The following is an 8764-nucleotide window of genomic DNA, read 5'->3' as shown; positions in this document are numbered from 1 at the left end:
TGGGGAGGAGGAGAGGAAGGAGGAGGAGGAGGGGGGAGGAGGGACAGGAGGAGGAGGAGGGGGGAGCAGGAGGATGAGGGGTAGGAGGAGGAGGTAGGAGGGGGAGGGGAGGGGGAGGAGGAGAAGAAGAGATGGCCCCACAAAAAAATTGGAAATGAAAAAGGAGACATTACAATCAACCTCACAGAAATACAATGAATCATTTGAAACTATGACAAATAACTACATACCAACATATTTGAAAACCTGAAGGAAATGGATAAATTTCTGGACACATACAAACCACTAACACTGAATCTAGAAGAAACAGAAAACCTGAACAGACCAATAACAAGCAACAAGACTGAAGCAGTAATCAGAAGTCTCTCAATGAAGAAAATCCAAGGACCAGGTGGCTTTACTGCTGAATTCCACCAAATCTTTAAAGAGGAATTAATACCAATTCAAACTATTCCAAAAAATGAAAGAGAGTTCATCCTCCCAAATTCATTCTATGAGGCTAGCGTCATCCTGATACCAAAACCAGACAAACATACAAGAAAAAAAGAAAACTACAGGCAAATATCTCCAATGAACATAGACACAAAAAGCCTTAACAAAATTTTAGCAATCATAATACAGCAACACTTTAAAAACCTATACACCATGATCAAGTGGGATTCATGCCAGGGAAAGAAAAATGGTTTAACATACTCAAGGCAATAAATATGATACACCGCATCAGCAAAACCAAAGACAAAAACCATATGATTATCTCAATAGATGCAGAAAAAACATTTGACAAAATTCAATATCACTTCATAATGAAGGCTCTCAGCAAATTAGGTATAGAAGGAATGTATCTCAAAACAACAAGAGCAATATAAAACAAACCCACCACGAATGTTATCCTTAACAGGAACAAGACAAGAATGCTCACTCTTACTACTCCTACTTAACATAATATTAGAAGGATTAGCAGAGCAATCAGGCAAGAGAAAGAAATAAAGGGCATGTAGATTGGAAAAGATGAAGTCAAACTGTCCCTATTTTCAGATGATATGATCCTATATAGAGAAAAACCTTAGTACCAAAAAATCTCTTAAAGATGATAGACAATCTCAGTGAAGTTGCAGGATACAAAATCAACATGCAAAAATCAGTAGCATTTTAATGCTTCAGTGACAAACTAGCAGGAAAAGAAATCAAGAGAGCAAGCCCATTTATAATAGTGACCAAAAAAACAAAAACAGAAACAAAAACCTAAGAATCAATTTTGCCAAGGAGGTGAAAGATCTGTACAATGAGAATTAGAAATCACTGCTTAAAGAAAATAAAGAGGACATAAAAAGATGGAAAGATACTCCATGCTCTGGGATTGGAAGAAGAAACATTGTGAAAATGTCCATACTGCCCAAAGCAATCTACAGATTCATTGCAATCCCCATCAAAATACCAATGACATTCTTCACAGAAATAGAAAAAAAAAATCCTAACATTCTTATGGAACACCAAAAGATCCCTAATAGTCAAAGCAATACTGTGGGTGGGGGGGGGGAGCTAGAAGCTTAACATGTCATGACTTTAAACTATACTACAAGGCTATAGTAACCAAAACAGCATGGTACTAACATAAAAACAGATCCTTGGACCAATAGAACAGAATAGAGAACCTGGGCTCACTCGGGAGAGTGTGGTGCTGATAACACCAAGGCCACGGGTTCGGATCCCATATAGGGATGGCTGGTTAGCTCACTGGCTGAGCGTGGTGCTGACCACACCAAGTCAAGGGTTAAGATCCCCTTACCAGTCATCTTTTTTTAAAAAAAAGAACAGAATAGAGAACCTAAAAATCAACCCACATACTTACAGCCAACTGATCTTTGACAAAGGCACCAAGAACATACATTGGGGAAAAGACTGCCTCTTCAATAACTGGTGCTGGGAAAACTAGGCATCCATATGTTGAAGAATGAATCTAGACCCATACCTCTTTTCATATACCAAAACCAACTCAAAAAGGATTAAAGGCTTAAAGACAAGACCTGAAACTATAAAACTCCCAAAAGAAAACATAGGGTAAACACTTCAGGAAGTAGTACAGGGCAAAGACTTTATGAATAAGACCCCCAAAACACAGGCAATAAAGGAAAAAAATAAACAAATGGGATTACATCAAACTAAAAAGCTTCTGCACAGCAAAAGAAACAATTAACAGAGCAAAAAGACAACCAACAGAACAGGAGAAGATATGTGCAAACTATGCATCTGAAAAGAGATTAATATCCAGAATATACAAGGAATTCAAACAACTTAACAGTAAAAAAACAAGTAAGCAGATTAACAAATGGGCAAAAGAGCTGAATAGGCATTTCTCAAAGGAAGATATACAAATGGCCAACAGACATGTCAAGAAATCAACCAAGCATCAGGGAAATGCAAATCAAACCCATAATGAGACATTATCTCACCATAGTTAGACTGGCCATTATCAAAAAGAAAGAGAATAACAAATGCCGGTGAGGATGCAGACCAGGGGGAATCCTCCTACACTGTTGGTGGGATGGTAAATTGGTGTAGCTATTATAGAAAACAGTACGGAGTTTCCTCAAACAGCTACAGATAGAACTACCATATGATCCAGCAATTCCACTGCTGGGTATATACCCAAAGGAATGGAAATCATCATGTTGAAGGGATATCTGCATTTCCATGTTCATCGCTGCTCTATTTACAATAGCCAAGAGTTAGAACCAACTTAAAAGTCCATCAATGAACAAGTAGATAAGGAAAATGTAGAATATATACACAATGGAATATTACTCTACCATTAAAAAAATGAAATTCTGCCATTTGCAGCAACATGGATGAACTTAGAGAAATGCCTCATGTCCTCACTCATAATTGAGTGCTAAAAAAAATAAACAAGTAAGGAAAAAAAGAAAGAAAGATACAACAATCACAATCACTTGTTGAACGCTCCAAAGGAGAGAATGGAACCGACGCCATATGAGGTGGGAAAGGAGGACGGAGGGAGGCTTTACCAAGAAATTGATAAAGAGCCACAAAACATCATCACACTGTGTAATGATAAATATATTAATTATCCTGATTTGAGCATCACATATTGTACACAGGTATTGATATTCAATGCTGTACCCCACAGATATATACAATTGATTATGTTTCAGTTTTAAAATAATACAAAAAAAAATCAATCAATGTAGTACACCACATTAACAACAAGAGAAAAATGATATGATTATTTATACTGATGGGTCATTTAAAACCTACTTATGGTAACAACTATCAGCAGCTTAGAATAGAAGGCAACTTCCTTCATCTGATAAAGCACATCTACAAAAAGAAAATCATAGCAAACATCATACTCAACAGTGAAATATCAAACATTTTCTTCCTGAATTTGGAAACAAGGTAAGGATGGCATCTGTCCATTCAACACTTTACTGGAGGTCATAAAAAGTTCAGTTGCAAGAGGGAAATATTATTATATTTGGTATAAAATTTGGAAAGTAAGAAGTAAAACTGTCATTATTCACAAATGACATTGTTCTTTACATAGAATATGCAAAAGAATATAAAGCCATTAGAATTACTAAGTAAATTAAGTAAAGTTACTGAATATAATAAAGACCACTTGCATTTCTGTTAATAACAACACATAGTTAGAAAATAAATTTTAAAATGTCATTGAAAATTATATCAAAAACGTCAAATACGTAGGAATAAATCTAATAAAAGATGTGCTAGAGCATTACACAATAGCTATAAAACATGACTAAGAGTAATTGAAGACTTTAGTAAATGGAGAGAAGTGTTCTTTCCATGAATAGGAATGCTTGTTAGAGTCATTATTGCCAGTTCCCCACAGAATCATTATAGCAATCTTTCTCATTTAAAATCCTACCATGTTAAAAAAAAATTGTGAGGGAGCCGGGGACCAGACCTTCCGCCCACAACCAGGCACACCACTGCCACCACTAGCAACTAGATAAGGAGCGTAACAAAAACATCATCGCCTCCATGTGGGTGACCCACCACAGCCACCACAATAACCAAGGCTGCCGCAAAAGTGGCTCGATGCCACAACCACTATGCAGATGGTCCACCAGCCACTGCAGTGAATTGACCCAAGGAGAGTCACCAGCAGAGACCAAAGAAATAAGAGGATGTGTCTCTCCACAAAGCCCATACCAGAGTGACAGAAGAAGCGTCTGCTCTATGATAATATTGGGGGACCTGAACACACCTGCCAGCATTGGACAGATCATCTAGGCAACAAATCACCAGAGTAACCATTACTCTTTCAGAAGGAGAGAAGAAATCTAGGGTTATCAGAAGTGGGACGGGGGAAGGAGAGGGGGATGGGGAGAGATTGGACAAGGGGCATAAAGAATAAGTATGATTTGTAACAATATATATGCTAGTAATATTGATTTGATCAACATATGTCAACATCGAACCCTCGAAACATGTATAATCGATTATGATTCAATAAAAATTTTTAAAAATTGTGAAAACTGACAAGTTCATAATAAAAAATAAGTGCCAACTAAAGGGTTTAGAAAAGCCAAAACAATATTTATGAAAAGGTCAAAGTTGGAAATACATATTAACAGGTACGAGATTTATTGTACAGGTAATTAAAACTGTGTGATTGGGGCAATGATAGGCAACGACACCAATGGAAGAGGACAGAGATTCCAGAAATACACAATAACTAGACTTATGACACAAGGGCCCCAGTAAATCATTGTGGAAAGGATATTGCTTTTCATAAGTCCACTTGATGACTACACGGAAAATATGAACCTTGACTCTTGCCTCATTCCATTCCACAAAACTTTATTAGAGATGAATGAAAGATCTAGTAAAAAACTTAAGATATTATCTTCATGGATTTAGGGGAGGCAAAGATGTTTTGAATGAGGATAAAAAAGGGCCGAGAAAGGATAGCCTAGAAACAATCCCTCTTCCTGTGCAGAGATGCACATTTCGAGAAATATTTCCAGCTGCCCCAGATTCCAGAAGGAGCACCGAGGAAGAGAGTGAACCCCCAGTGCTGAGGAAGAGCACCCCAGGTAAAGTTGCATCCCTGTGGCTGAGATAAAGCTCCCGGAGTCTGACCCTAGGCTTAAGAGTATCTAAGGAACAGCACCCCCCACAGCACTGTGAGATAGCAGGGAAGGATAACTCCCCCTCAGCACTAAGAGACAACAACTAGTAGGAGTCCCCACCAGGGCTGAACAGAAGAAAAGAAAAGCCACCAACCACATCGTAGCTGAGACAGAGACCCCAAGGACACAAGCTCCCGCAGTAACAACATAAGCACCCAAGAAGAGTCTCTCATCGGCTGAGATAAAGTGCCCAACGGAGAGTAACCCCACAGGGATGAGATCACGCACCCAAGGAAGAGCCATCATTCCAGTGCAGAGATAGAGCATCCAAGGAAGAGTCCCCCCCTCTCCCCCACACAAAGCTTAGATGGGGCTCCAAGAAACACGGCCAACCCCAGGACGGAGATGAGGACCCAAGGAAGACTCGCCTCCCCAGGCTGAGGTAATTACACGAGGAAAAGTCCCTCCCAGAACTGAGACAGAACACCCAAGGAAAGCGTCCCCCCAACTTAGCCGACACAGGGTGCCCAGGGAAAAGCATCCCCACCCACAGTGCTGACATCCTGACCTTGTTGAAGGAGTCCTGCAGCGCCTCACCAAAGGGTAGTAAAGTAGTTGTGTATGCCCTTTGCCCTCCGGAACCTTCTGGAAATGCGCCCTCTAGGGTGTCTGGGAATGACCTGCATGGGGCAGGGCAAAGACAAGCTGTCTCTGGCGCCCTCTACAGACCATCTTCAGTGACAACTGCCACGCAAAAATGTTTAAAGGAACCCAGAACGTGTTCACAGGGCAGGACAAAATGGTGAATTTGGAAAGTACAGGCAATATAACTAATATGATGCACACTATATTAGCAGGTTAAAGGAGGGACGTGATAGGATCATCCCAATCAATGAGGAAAACACATGGGAAAAATGCAACAAGTTTTCATGAAGAAAATTTAAAAGCACTTGAGACAGGTCTCTATCAGAAATCTACAGCACACATTATTCCTAGGGGAGAGACATTAGAAGCATTCCTTAGAAAATCAAAACAAGAGAAAGGTGCCCACTATCATCAATTCTCTTCCACACTGCACTAAATGACTTCCTACTTTGAAGCTGTGATAGTGAACAGAGCTGTTCACAGAGCAAGCGCTGAGACAGTTCACTTATGGAAAAGCCCTAAGAACAATGCTTTTCAGCACTCCCATCTTCACTGCAGCATTATTCACAGCAGCCAAGATATGGAATCAACCTAAGTGTCCATTGATGGATGAATGGATAAAGAAAAGGTGATACACAGAAGAATAGCACTTTCTATGGAACTGCCAGTCACATTAAATAGTGACAACTCTCTGAGAACAGAGCTTTTGGGAATCTCCATACCTATTTTGCCATCTTCAGTGGCTGATACCAGAGTTGTGAGGCTGCTGAGTTTCAAAGCTGCCACAGAGCAGAAGAGAGGGGGATGGTTATACTGCAATTTAAACACCACACAGCTTGCTGTTCTCTGTGATTTAACCATTTTTCTTGAATCAGTACTCTTCAGATTACTGCAACACTTGGGTTAATTTCAGAGTTCTAAAAACATTGATTTTGACAATATTTTCCATGTTCCCATTGCTGTTTGGAAGTAGTAGGTTTCCAGAAGTTCTTGCTCTACCATTCCAGAAGTGCTTCTTCCTATACGGTAAATTTTAAACCAGTATAAATTCAAGAAATCAGCCTTTATGTTACTTACACAGTCTCTCTTTTTCTCTTGGAAGAAAATATACTATGTGGTTCCTATATATGGTGCAGAACCATTTATGACCAGGCTTGATGCATTGGTTCTTTGGTCACTGATTAGGTTGAACTCCACGTAAAGACATCATTGCATAATCAGAGTGTATTAGCTTTTATTGCTGCATAAAAACTTTTCTCAAACTTAGTGGCTTAAGAAAAAACAACACCTTTATTATTTATTATTGCACGGTTTTGCAGCACAGAAGTCTGGGTGGTCTTGACTTGGCTGCTTCTGGCCTTAGGAGGCCATAACCAAGACTTTGGGCCAAGTTGTGCTTTCATCTTGAAGGTCTGAGGTGAAATTTGCTTCCAAATTCACTCAGAATGTTGACAGAATCCAGTTCCATGCTGTCTTGGACTACAGTCCTTGATTTATTGTTGGCTGTTTGCTAGGGTTTGCTCTCAAGTCAGACTGCTTTTAGGTCCTTTTAATATGGCCCCTTTCTTCTTCAAGCCAGCAATAGCACCATTAATTCTTCTCGGCTTTCCTTCTCCCTTGTCTTCTTGTGCTACCAGCTGGAAAGCACTCTGCTTCTGAAGGGCTTATGAGAGAAGGTTAGGTCCACCCAGATAGTCGCACTATATTACTGTCAACTGATTGGTAACCTTAATCACAGCTGCAAAGTCATTCTTGTCATGTTATGTAACATAATTGGGAGCAAAGGCCATGGGACGTAGAGAAGCTTATGTAGCAGGAGTAGGATCCATGGGCATTTTGGTCACTTGGTCCTGTAACTTACGTTTGGCTTCAGCACCTGCTTTAGCCTGATCTCATACCTACAACTTCCACTTAGTAATAGGGTGTTTCTCTGCATACACAATGTTATGACTTGGTGATTTAGACAACACCCATTAAGTGCAGCTAATTTCATTTAAAATTGTCATAGCGGTAAAAGATATTACAATAAAATTGTTAGAACTGGAATGGAACAAGCTGTTTCACTTTCGACACAGTTATTAGGAAGGGACTGCTTCACTGGTTTTATAATCCAAAAGTTATGTTTGTTAAACACCCTGTCAGAAGAGAGTCATTTTCAATATTACAGATTCCTGGACTACTGTGTACAGATTCACCTGTGCTACTGGACTACTCTGTTAAGATTCACCTGTGCTTTGGAAACTTCATGGAATACTTTCTTTTGGAATATATTTGATTGATAAAAAAGTTTAAACATTGTTTTCACCTCAGTGTAAGAACACAGATTTTTGTTTTTCTTTTAGTGCTACCAAAAAAAAATATGCATTTTGCATTTAAAAAAAAATCCCACCACAGCAGTACTTATATTAGTCTTTGACTGAATAACCAGAAGACTGGGATCTTGGAGGGGCATAATTAGAATCCTGCCTTCCACACAAGCCAAAAGTGGAAGCTGCAGTACCACAGTCCCAACTGGGACATCCCTGAAGGACAGTAGTGAAGGGAAGTCCACCCAGAGAGAAGAACTTTAAGCAATGCACCTGGTTGTACATTCTCCCTGGAGGAGCGATGGTCAGAGGTACGAGTGCATGTCCATGCATAGATTGTGTCCCACAATTGAAAATTTGTGACAAGGAGATCTGGGTAAAAGGTATGTAGATAGACCTGTCCAAATGGATGTACGATGAGAAGATATTTGGGTCTATGAGAGTTCTCAGCAAAGGAAAACCTCAGCAGAGCAGAATTTTAATAATAATCTGATGGATAGGATATCCATTATCTATATATCAATCAGCCTTTCCCCTCAACATCTGTGTTATAATCCAGTAGGCTAAAGAACAAAGTGACCAAGGTGGCAGGGATGGAAGTTATGCTCAGCAACATTGGCTTCCATTCACCAAGGCCAATCTCACCACAGCCACTTCTGAGTGCTCAATCTGCCAGAAGCAAAGACTAACACTGAG

The 8764-nt window shown here is 39.7% G+C and overlaps 1 protein-coding gene across 1 annotated transcript in view; it reads right to left on the bottom strand.

Annotated features, from left to right (window-relative positions):
- The window catches only part of LOC103595741 (protein DDX26B-like), a 17943-nt gene extending 12210 nt beyond the window's left edge, over positions 1 to 5733 (bottom strand). Inside the window, 1 exon segment of the mRNA XM_008579200.1 lies at positions 5686 to 5733. The gene's annotated coding sequence lies outside the window, so the exon portion shown is untranslated.
- Positions 5734 to 8764: the final 3031 nt, after the last annotated feature.

Source organism: Galeopterus variegatus, unplaced genomic scaffold (genome assembly GCF_000696425.1).
Source record: "Galeopterus variegatus unplaced genomic scaffold, G_variegatus-3.0.2 Scaffold1830, whole genome shotgun sequence".
Lineage (NCBI taxonomy): Eukaryota > Metazoa > Chordata > Mammalia > Dermoptera > Cynocephalidae > Galeopterus > Galeopterus variegatus.
Note: the sequence above shows the minus strand (reverse complement) of the source record. Positions and strands in the feature narration are given on the sequence as shown.